The sequence below is a fragment of the Nycticebus coucang genome, chromosome 9 (assembly GCF_027406575.1).
Source record: "Nycticebus coucang isolate mNycCou1 chromosome 9, mNycCou1.pri, whole genome shotgun sequence".
Taxonomy (NCBI): domain Eukaryota; kingdom Metazoa; phylum Chordata; class Mammalia; order Primates; family Lorisidae; genus Nycticebus; species Nycticebus coucang.
In genome coordinates, this window is record NC_069788.1 from 131864634 (window position 1) to 131877008 (window position 12375).

Genomic DNA, 12375 nt, shown 5'->3' on the forward strand with positions numbered 1-12375 from the left:
CGCCTCCTGGATTTGAAGTGTCTGAAAGCTTCCTTTCATACACCTGGCGGCTGAAATCACATCTTTAACCCACTGTGGCTTATTATTTCTTCAGAAGGTTCGATTTTAGGTTATTGGCTTTTTATACCTTAGGACTAAAAAACTGTTAGCAAACCATTAAGTTTGGCCATGAGCATCAAGTAGGTAGTAGGTGCCAAAAAGATCAGGGGCCTCCGAGAACTGCAGGGCCACTTCGCCTAGCCCCTTCATCCTTGCAAGAAGCCTGCCCCCACATTTATACATATAACACTACACAGCAGACCTGCCCTAGCTCCGAAGACAGCAAGTTTTCTTTTTAATTGATTCCCAGTGGTGCTCTCTTCCTTCCAGGGCCTGGCCTGACTCTATAGGGAACCAGGGAAGTGGCACATCTCCTTCCTTAGTGAGATTCTCTCTCTGAGGATAGCTTTAGGCAAAATCTTTCTACTAGGGTCTCCATCTTCTCTTCTCTAATTTGGTTTTCTGGCTAGCTATATTTGCCCATTTTGATGTTCTAATCATCCTCCCTCCTCAAGAAAACAACCCTATTTATCAATAACAAGAAAAAGCAGCAGGAATGGTAAAAATACAGCTTGAATGAGATATCAGAATGATACAATCCTTTGGGGGCAAATTTATACTAAAGTGTAAGTGACTGAAACGTGCATCCATCTTCTCCAGTTCCCTTTGTGAAAAATACTTTGCTTTTGCACATTTTCATTTTAAGGAAGACACATTAGCCTCAGGTTTTAATTAGCTGTTGAGCAAAATGACTTTCTAACTGTGTAAAGGAAGTATTTTACATCGCAGGAACATTTTTTTTCTAAAAACCATTGGCACCAGGCTAGTAGGCAGCCGCAGACAGCGCCAAAAGGAATTAGACTCCAGGCTGATTTTCCTGGATTAGTTTTAGTTAGTATATCCTTCTTCAAAGACTATGGACTGCTCCAACCTGCAGACAATCACCAACACACTGGGGAGGGGAGTCCAGACGGCAGAAGGTCCGGCGCTGCTCATCCCCAACCTCCTCACCCCAGGCCACCCCAACACACCCCTCCACCTCGTCTCTCCTCTTCCCAGTCCTGCTCCAAGGCGAATGGTATCCCAGCATCTGTGACTGAAGAACACTGACCAAATCCTGCTGCTTCCTCAGCGGCTGGAAGTGCCGCCCCAGCCCTGTCCCCAAACCCGGCCTCCCTGGGGGACACGCAGAGAGGGCCTGCAGCAAGTGACCCCCAGCTGTGAGGCGCGGCACCCCTCGCCTGCCCCGCCCCGCCCCGCGGCTCTCACCCATCCCCAGCTCCCCAGGTCGCTCTCCGGATCCCACACGGGGCGGGCGCAGCCGGGACTCCTCCGTGCGCGCCGTGGGTTCGCGCCCAGCCGCCGGCCCGCTCGCGGCCTCGCTCCGGACCTGAGGGAAAGTTGCTCCGGAGCTGCGGAGGGGCGTCATCGCTTCCTAGCAACGCTCCTAGCAACGGGGTAACATCTGCTCCCTCTGGTCCAATGCGCGGCGAGAACAACTGCGCGCCCGCCTCGCGTTCGGAACCCGGAGTGAGAAGCGCTTCAGAGACTGGAGGGACGGACCTGCCGTCGCCAGGGCTGCCCGCCGAGCTGCAATTGCCGCCGCTGCCGCTGTCAGCGCCGGTCTGGAGAGGGACAGCGCCGCACACGCAGGAGCCAGCCCCAGCCCCGCGCCCTGACCGAACAGGTGCATGCGCCCAGCTCCTGGCGAGCGGACCCAGAGCGACAGGTATGTCTGGGCTCATCCGAGGCTGGAAAAGACTCATTTCATTGCGGGGGAGCATAGGGACATGTTCCGGGGTCCCACCCCGCCCCCAGCCCTTGAGAAGTAGCCGGTTGCTGGTCCTGTAGAACCTGTTTAGATGCTTCCCCCCGCCCCGTAAATCTGGGGATGGGTTCTGAGGATTCCTCTTACTCGCCGCTTTTGGGTTAGTGTTGGGAAGTTTTCAATCTGCCTTGTTTTTCCTTTGGCTCCGCTGCCTGTGTGCGGCTAACAGAGCTGGAAGCAGCAAGCGCCCGTAGAAAGAAAAACCCTGTGGTTGAAGCTAAACAGATACAGCGCAGTCTCCGCCGATGGAGGCAGCACGCTGGGGGAGCTGCCCTCTCCTTAGGGCCACTTCTGGAAGGGGCCATTTGGCCAGGAGCAGCCGCTCGCTGCTACTCACCCCCCAAAGTAACCATAGTAACTCCCCTCTCTTTCCATGGGATCCTCCTTAGCGGTTGCCTGCCTTCCTTTGGAAAGCTCATCTCTCTAAATATAGAAGCTGATGCGATTGCAGGCACACATCCGTGCAGAAAAGGTGCGGTTCCACACAACCATTCCCAGGAAAACGGTCTTCAAGGAAAAAGTAGCTTTTGGCTATTTCAAATCTTGTGAGAATGAATGTGTATTCTGGACAAAGACCGAATTAGTGTGTTTTGACTTAACTGCTGGTGTGTTACTTTGAATGCTTCCCAATATTACACCAAATTTGGCATGAAAAATGAAGAGTAACTGACTCTGGCTTTCTTACATCAGCCTACTGATGATCTTCCAGAAATAATCTCCCAAGTTAATAACCAGTGAGATTGTTTATTCAGGTATTTCCAAATTGCTTGGGATAGTTGAGATTTCTCCTGTGTAGACTTAAAGTTGAAGGCGCTGGCGTGATGGGGTGTGTTTGAAGGGTCACCCAGCTATGGGCTCGGACACCTCAGATAGTATCTTCCTACCGCATGCTTCCCCCGGCTGGATCACCAGCTCAGGTCAGCACAGTCCTGACTCATCCCCCTGTTATCTGCGTGTCTCTCCTTGTTCCAAGATCTCAGGTCACCATTCATGAGCCCGAGGCTGTGAGAAATGCTTGCTGTGCAAAGGGGAACTCTCACCAGATTTTCTGAAGCTGTTCTAGAAAGACATTTTTCAGGTTGATTCAGCATTACCAGGTAATCACTAGCTTCAAACAAATGACTGTTTAAATATGTATCCAGACACATAAATGCACATGTACCATTACCATAACTTACAAGATCAATACAAGGGGTTGTTTATATAGATGGTTGCTCGGAGAAGTCGATAGAGGTTTTCTGTAGAAAGGACATTTGTGGGCTGGAAGATTTTCCTCTCTGAGACCCATGTGTTGGGGTGGGACATGTTAGGGAGTCAAGCGGAAGGCTGAGGACACCCGTGCATGTCTGAATGAAGGAGATGAAGAGAGCTCTCCAAGTTGCAAAAAAAAAAAAATAATAATAACGAAAGAAAGGAATGCAGTGATGTTTTAAATTTAATTTTCATTATGACAATAGAAACTGATGAGGTCTGAACGTTTTAAACTCAAAACTGAACGTCGTCTTTGAATGAGGGTTGGTCCCTTCAGCATCGTGTAAGCTTCACAGGTACTGAGTGATGCAGGCGTCACCCCTGTAGGGAACCAGCCTTGCAAAGTACAATCAGATTCACGAAAATATACCATGCTGCATATCATCCAATTCCTTTGCTCCCTTCATAAAAATAAATAATTGAAAACTTCTGTTCAGAAACCGATTTGGACATTTTTTCTGGTCTATAGGTTATGAATAGCACAAGTCTTTAAGATTACTGATCTCTGTAGGCATTTATTGAAATATCTGTAGTTTAATAATTGTATGCTTTGAAGATAAGTGTTTAAAGGACCAAAATTATTGGTTTTGTTAGCTTTTATCACCACCCACCCTTCTTCTTCCTCCAACACAGTGACTTTTTTATGGTAAGAAACGAATCTGAAGAGACCAGTAAGACTTAGTGTACTTGTCTCTGCCGTGAACTCTGTGGTGAAATGTGTGCAGAGTTCTAGTCATGCTGTCCACCTGAGGAAAGTTTGGGTAAAGCAGCCACAATTATTGGTTCATGTGTATGCATAAGTCATGTGTATTAGTAACTTATATATACCCTATCTCTTATGTAATATACATAAAAGTTGAAAAGCACTAAGTGCCCTTTGATTTATGTAAACTAATCTGCGCTTCCATTGAGACCATAGTCATAATCAAAAAGGCCAAATGAATGGGCCTCTTAAATTTTGATTCTATCATAAATGTGTAATATGCAGAATATATACTCTACAATTTTTGATAAACATACCTGTTTAAAAAGTCATCAGAAATTGTTATCATATTTGGCTTTAAATAAATGAATAATAAATCAAATGGTATCATTATGCCATAAGCTTGGGAAATTCTCCACTACGAAACACACATATTGTAACCTGATCGTATGCACCCACATGGGACCTGAAATAAAAAAATGGTATCATTATAATAGAAACATTTAATTCTAGAGACATTGGTGGATCCAAAATTTGAGTGCAAAAGAAAATTCCACCAGTTTGTATTTAAGAATCTCGTCACCCTCATTGATTTGCAGACCAGCTCTCCTGTACAGAGGGATTATCAAAAGGGCACATAGGCTAACATCATGCAGGTTAAAATTGAAACCAAGTTCTGATTTCAGTCTTCTTTTCTCATATACTCTTATTTGAAAGTTGTTAGGTGCAAGTGAAATTTCTTTGTTCAGTTTTATATCATATAACCTTCATGGAATTTACAAGATGCCTTGAAACAGAGAGATGTTGAAAACAACTTATCAAGAGGATGGGGGCCTTACCTCCATGCCTGGGCCCCCTACTCACGCTAGCAGCTTTAACAGTCAAAACACTGACATCCCAACAATGGCTCTAAAACCAAGAAATAATTGGTTTAGATTGCTCTATTTATCAAAGCAATATGCTTCGGAAATCTAGAAAATACATAAGTGTTTCCCCCTTTAAATCTAATGCAATAATTTTTATATTTTTCCCTAATTAAATTTATACAAATGGGCTAATAACGGAGCCATTCAGTTTGTGGCAATAATTCTCAGTGGAGATGGTGTGAAGATGTTGATCAAAGGCACACAGGATTTATTAGTGTTTGTTCGTATCGTGATACAGCCTTATATCTAGAAAACAAATGGTAAGATGCAAAATGCAACAAAAAGCTTTCTTGGTAGAAAAAGAAGAGTTTTCTAACTGTCAGTGGTGCTTAGAAGGGAAGGAGGTGTCAGTTTGAGGCTGGGAAATTTCCTCTGCAGGTGTATATCAGGTTATGTTTTATTTTTTAAGTGCTTATCAAAAGGAAGCATGGGTTAGGAACATCAAGAAAAACTGGGAATCCTGTAAGGAGAGTCAGGACCCCTGAGCCTTCAGTCTCAATTCTGTCACCATGGGCTACTTGTTTTACCACTTTTCGGCTCACTTTCTCCACCAGTAGTGAGGGATAAGCCCATCTACTGGCTTAAATGGACTGCTTGAGCTTTAGTGCAATGCAACTTAACAAAGCACCTACAGCTGTTTGGGAGAAAGGTACCCTGTGAATGAAGATGACTTCACCACTAGGGAAATTCCAGGCCACCAGATGAGGGAGGGCAGAGAGTCCCCCAACTCCAGTGCAAATTCTCACACATTGCAATTCCTTTCTTTTAATTATTTTAAAGTGTGCCCTAACTTAGTGTTGATTATGGTCCCTTTGTTGTGTGATCAAATAATGTTCATGCCACCCCGTCTACCAGGAGACTGGCTGTTTTTAGTATTTAGCTAGGTGAATGAGAACAGGAGACATTTGCCTTTTCGTGGTTGGTTTATTTCCCTGAATATCATGTTCACCAGTTTCATCCATGTTGTTGCAAATGGCAGGATTTCATTCTTTTCTTGTGTGTACTGTTTCATTGTGTATATGTACCCTAATTTCTTTATCCATTCATCTGTCGATGGACACGTAAGTGGATTCCAAAGCTTGGCTATCATGACTAGTGCAGCAATAAACATGTGAGGGCAGGTGTCTTCACGATAGTGAGCTCCCCTCCCTACATCCTCATCACACCTAATTCACCTACAACCCAAGGAGTTTGTTGTTCCTGCATTTAATAGATGAGGAAACTTAGGCTCTCTGAGATTAAAGCCAATAAACTGCAGAGCTGGCATTTGAACTGGTGCTGTCAGACATAATGAGATGGTTATGGTCTCGGTCATGGTAAGCCATTCCATAAGACTACAGACTGTGGCTAACAGGGACAGAGGGATAAGTCTTTCTGAACCAACGGCCATGCCTCTTAAGGAGGCACATCCGGTAGCTTTGTCACCAGCAAGGCACTATTTACACAGAGAGGGACGCTTGTGCTTATGAAGGCTCATGCCAGGCCAACAGCAGACAAAGAGACGTCAGGACGAGATCGTTTGTACCACAAGTCAGTGGCTGACCTGAGATAGAACCCCAGCTTTTTTCTCCCCAGGGATTGGCCTCTGTCCCGTCTGTCTGTGGCTAGGATGCACCCATCCATTAGGACGGTTTCAGTGTTCATTTTACGTGGCGGGGGAGAAAATAAAAACCCTGGGAAAATTAAGAGACCTTGTACGCATCACTTTTCACCAAGTCTTGGACAAAGAATGGATAACTATGGCAGAAGTTCTTCTTTTCCTGTGGTTCTCTCAAAGTGTTTGTAAATTAATTTGCTGATGATGTTTCCTTAATGCACTGTCCCTGGGCCGTGTACCAAATGAAATCACTTGTATAATAATAGTATTTTAGTTGTCTGGAAGCAGAAGCAAAACAGTAAGGAAGAGCATTTGAGCAATCATTTGTAATTACATTTTAAACATTTATTTAAAGAAATAAGTATAAATTGGACTGCCAGAACTCTAATGACAGGGATGACCATTCTCTTCTAAGACATTTAATTTGTTGGTTATTGAAGTTTTACACTATGAAATGCCCTCAGCCTGGTACAGATATTTTATGTGACCCCAGGTTATTGCATTAAAAACAGTTTGAATATTTGAGCCAGCATTAGCCATTTCACCATCAGAGATAAATTTAGGCTCAGAGTAATTCCGTTTTATGGTTACTGTTCTCAGAGTCAGGACACAGAATATGAAGACAGAAGTCGCTTAACTTTTCCTTGTATTTCATCAGCTTTATTTGAATGACAGCCTAGGTTGAGTTTGGCTGTTTAGTTTAAGGAGATTGATAACAGATTTACACAGGTTTACAGGATTCTAACGCACAAACTTCTCTGGGTATTGAGATCCACTTTAATTGATTATTCAAATGATTATCTAGATGATTCAAAACCAATTTACATTTCCTTCACCTAAAATGACCAGGGGCAATAACACAGAAACACTTTATTGCAGCTTTTATAGCTTTTCTGTACTATTAATTTTCAATTTGACCACTTGTAATATTTTCTTGCAGTTTTTTAAACTATCAAATTACAATCTAGAATCTCAAGAAGGCAGGGTGGTAGAGTCTTGGGGTCAGAGCTAGGTGGCCAACTGGGCTTTGCTTCTGTGGGATTGATCTGTGCCTGGGTCGGCACAGATAAGAGCTAGGATTCGAGTCAATGCTTATATATGCCAGGCACAGTGCCAGCCACTTTCCCTGAATTATTTCGGTGATCTTATGAGCCAGTATTATTTCTATCCCTACTCTACAAATGAGATTTGCAGAGAGCTTATGTAATTGGCTCAAAGTCACACAATGAAGAGTAGCAGATCTGGAGTTCAAGTCCAATTCTATCTGACTCCAAAGCCCCAACTCTCAGGGACATGCCAGACTTTAAATCACTGAACTCTTCCGGGCTGCCGTGTTCTCATTTGGACTCTGAGAATACACAACCAGGTGACCAATGAAGAGTTTCCAGCTCTGAATTTTTTGAGGTCTAATCCAGCCAAGAAAACAGATGTAGGAACTTATGTTTGCTATATATTTTAACCTAAAAGTGGCTAAAACCATCCTCCACAATTTGATGCCAAAAATGTTGCAAAAAGCTAAACAGCTTGCGAGGAGGTAATTGCCAAACTGACGCCAGCTGTGAAGGCTTTGTCAGCATTTCAACAACCCATGGGGGTGGTTTTGAAGAGCAATAAACCAAGTGGCTAAGTGTGTTGCTTCAAGAGAAGCCAAGTCTCAAATCTAGAACACCTCGGAATTTTCTCTGTATTTTCAGGATCTGATATAGTCTCTAACTGTTTGAATATAGCCTGACAGAATCTTTATGAACCTGGGAGTCATTTGATAAAATCGTTTTGTCTTGATCTGTTAGATCTAAATAACATCCCTGGAGGTTCAGTTGGGAGTTGGAACAATAAGTTTATTACATTTGGTTCTTCCAGCGGCCCCCTATCCTTCCTCGTATCAGTCATTAAAAGGTATTTAATTGTCATAAATGCTGCAGACACCACATTACTCTGGAGGACAAAATGAGCAATTTAAAAAGATACATATAAGAAAATCCTGTTTCCTTATGATGAAGTTACTCTTCTCATTTCCAAGTCTTTCCTCGCTCTCTCCTACCCAGTAGTAATTCATTGGACCTTATTAAAAAAATTTTTTTGGGGGGGGGGCGGCACCGGTGGCTCAAAGGAGTAGGGCACCGGCCCCATATGCCACAGGTGGTGGGTTTAAACCCAGCCCTGGCCCAAAAACTGCAACAACAACAACAACAACAAAATTTGGTGGTGGGGGCTGCCTACGATGCTTCTTGATGCGAACCCAGGAGTTCAGGTTGAAAAGTGACTTCATTCTTCACAGTTTAGTTAAAACACAGTCTGGCTTTGTTCTTGAGGCTGACCCAGCTAAGCCCCTGGAGTAAGCAGCAGCAGCAGCAGCAACAATCCAGCCGATCGTTTGGCTCTCTGATGAGCAGCAGTCAGCTGATGGACTGAGGGTCTGCGTACTGCGGCGGTGGCCTCGGGCTACACCTGCCGCCTCCTGCTGCACAGACACTCTCAAGATGCAGTCCCCAGCCGGCAGCTTGGCATCACCTGGATTTGTTAGAATGCACCTTCTGCCAGGTGTGGTGGCTCACGCCTGTAATCCCAGCACTCTGGGAAGCCGAGGGGGGTGGCTTGCCTGAGTTTATTTGTTCCAGACCAGCCTGAGCCAGAGCGAGACCACGTCTCTAAAAACAGCTGGGAGTTGTGGTGGGTGCCTGTAGTCCCAGCTACTCCTACTCAGGAGGCTGAGGCAAGAGGATCACTTGAGCCTAAGAGTTTGGGGTTGCTGTGAGCTAGGATGCCACAGCACTGTACCCAGAGTGATCAAGTGAGACTCTGTCTCCAAAAAAAAAAAAAAAAAGAAAGAAAGAAATGCACCTTCTCTGCTTCTAACCCAGACCTACTGAATTACAAACACTGGGGATGGGATCTGGCAATTAGTGTTTCAACAGGCCTCCCAGTGATTCTGATGCTTACTAACATTCGAAACCATGATTACATCAGTCAAAGAGTTTAAAAAGAAGAAAAATAATCATCACATAGGACAACCCAAAGCTTAACCTGTATGTGTCTAACAGTGCAGTTCACGGAAAAATATAGCCCCTGAGAAAACTGGGTTCTGGGATGCTTCTTTTGTTTTCTGTACAATTTTCTTCTTTTTCCCCTTACCTTTTTCTATGTAAGCTGAGTTTGCTCATTGAATTTGGAGTTTGTGTATAGTAGCAACCATGTCTTTGCTTCAATTAATTTGTGAATTATTGTTAGATATTGGTCTCTTTTTCATTATTTATTTAGAGACAGGGTCTTACTTTGTTGCCGAGGTTGGTCTTCATCTCCTGGACTCAGATGATTCTCCGGCCTCAGTCTCCCGAGTAGCTGAGATTACAGGCACATCACGTCACGCCTGGCTAGTCTCTGTTAGATCAGTGATTTAAAATTCTTGATTTCTTTAACAAAACATACCAACTCCACCTTAAGGCTTTATTGGGTTTATAGTCCACAGTGAGGCCAGTGAAAATCTGGAATGTTTGAGGAGTGATGTTTGTAGCTATTTTCCTCCTGTGCTGGGAAGACTAACTACAAAAGGTTCAGGAAAATTTTGTAGCTCAGATGTCACTGAGTCAGAGGAAAAACCTCAAAAGGCAAGTTCTTGAACATATTTTTAATATTTAAGCTTTAAAAATGTTAAAATTTTAGAGGATTTTAAATGTCTTACCTTAAATTTATTTAAGAACACGTTAGTAAACTGCTCATTATTTCGTGAATTAAATGGTTTCAACTCATAGAAATATTTGAGGGCATGGATTAAGGGTAGAAAAAATTATCTTTAAATATGAACTTTCTTTCTGGTCTGGGAGCTGGAGTTGAATGAGTACTGAACTGGACTGGATTTGCTTTCTAAAGTCATTCATTGTCTTTTGCTTTTAAGGTTGATTTTTGCCTATTTTTGTGATGTGATTGCCACCTAGGGGAAATCCTAGGAAATCCCTTTAAACCAAACCATTTCTTTTCTGAAAATCTGTTTTCAGAACACTTGTCTTCCTTAAACAAATCAGAATCCTCAATACCAATAGTGTTTTAAAGGATAAAAGAGGTCTTTGGTTTCAGATACTATACAAATATCAATTTTTCTAGTCAGAACTTTATCTAAATCTTTCATTTACTTATGATTAACCTCCTTTAAGCCATATGTTAGGATGGTTATAATTATATCATAATGTTTTATCTACAGAGAGGTAATTACTTCTTTCAAGTGTAATTGGGATATCAACTATTTTATGCCTGTTTTATTGCCCAACAACATTAAATTTCCTCTGTATAGTAGGCATTGTAGCTAAAATAATGATATAAAGTTATGTCCTCTCTTTACATTTTGTTACTCGATTATAAATTTGGGTGCGTTTTGACATTAAATGGTATTCAATTAAATACAATATTGGTATTTGATTTCTGGGGGACTTCACAAAGAATGAACATAAATATCCAATCTAGAAAATCTATTTTGGGGTCTGAATGGTCACTTTTTCCTGCCTGGAGGCTTTTTTTGGTCATGAGAAAAGTGTCGTGTTGCTTACCAAAGAGAGGATACCTATTTTCGGTCACCAATTTATTTTTACAAGTAGAATTTATGTTATAAAATGCTGTGTGTCACAATAAAATCTGACTTTTCTCCAATTATTTTATCTGTTTAGCTTATCCAACAAAAGTATTATCATCTACATTAACAACGTCGAAAGTAGCCTATTTTAAGAGAAAATATGCAGAAGAAGAAGATTTACATCAAGATTACCATGGGTATTTTCCAAAAGTAAGAGTTTACTTAGTGTTATCTTTTTTCACTTTTATGGATGCCGTCCATAGTAAAAAGCTCTCGTTTTCTTTTTTTTTTTTTTTCTCAATGTAGATTTAATGATTATGTTTTGCTTTTCAGCACCTGATATTACCTGAGGACAGGTCTTGCATTCTCAAACTCTCCCTGGAGAAGCTCAGGTTTCTCGAAGACCCAGAAACTTATTTAAGGAGGTCTGTGTTAATTAACAATTTGCTGAGGAAGATACATCTAGAGACGGAGAAAGAGAGCTATGATTACTTTAAAGAGGCTCCCTCCTATAAGACTGCTTATTCTGATACAAGAAAACGGCTGAAGTTTATGGTGCAGGAATGCTGTTCTCAGTCTCTCTATTACGAAGAGCTGCATCCGTATCATATTGTGCCTTATGCTTCGGAGAATGCCATTTACGGGATGGGCTACACTAGTGACCACTTGGAGCAAAATTCTCAGTTGCTTATTTATAAAATGAATTAAAGTAGCTGTTCCATTGATACTTTGTTTCTAAATGCCTGAACTGTTCATAGTGAAGCTGTTAATTTAAGGCACTAATTACAGGTGCACTTGATATCAAAGATGAGATGCATGCTGAACTGATTGGAGAGTGGTTATTACTCAGCAGTTCTTGTATCATCAAACTGAATCGAAGCTACGTTCACATGTTATAAAGTGGTAAATTAGTGCTTTAGAAGCAAAGCTTTTCTTTTTAAGATGAGACGTGTAGGGAGGAACACAGCTGTCATACAGATTAAATTTTTTCTGTTAAGCCCCCTATTTTGAAATTCTGCCGCTCTTAGTGGAAAGTAACAAAAAATAACACAAAAATTGATAATGTCATGTCCCAGAGGATTAAGGACAGACAGAATTTAATTTTCTGTAAATGAGCAGAGAAAGAGTTTACTCTTTTTGACACGTTTTACCTTGTCAAGCGTTGTGCCAAATAATTGTTTGACACCATTCTTCTTTTACCATTAGTAACAATTCCAGATGGCAGACTCACACAGGACCTTTACTGCTGGGTGTAACAACCAGATGACTCCAAGCTCATCCATTTTACTCTTTTCATTTTTCCTTTTGGTCTTGATATACTTTTCTCTTTAAAAGTGAAATTTAATAAAATAGCCTTGTGGATGGGCTTATCTCCAAGTTCTTGGTTAAAATTTGTGGTGGTCCTTTAGTTAGGAGTGCAAATTTGATATATGATGTCACTTTTTATAGGTTGTGAAGCTCAGGAAAAGA

At 42.0% G+C, this 12375-nt stretch overlaps 1 long non-coding RNA gene across 1 annotated transcript; it reads left to right on the forward strand.

Moving 5' to 3' along the window:
* Window positions 1-1603: 1603 nt before the first annotated feature.
* LOC128594406 (uncharacterized) lies at window positions 1604-11630 on the forward strand. Its single transcript, XR_008382549.1, has 4 exons — window positions 1604-1768; window positions 2841-2964; window positions 11000-11115; window positions 11239-11630. It is a non-coding gene; the product is annotated as an uncharacterized LOC128594406 (long non-coding RNA).
* Window positions 11631-12375: the final 745 nt, after the last annotated feature.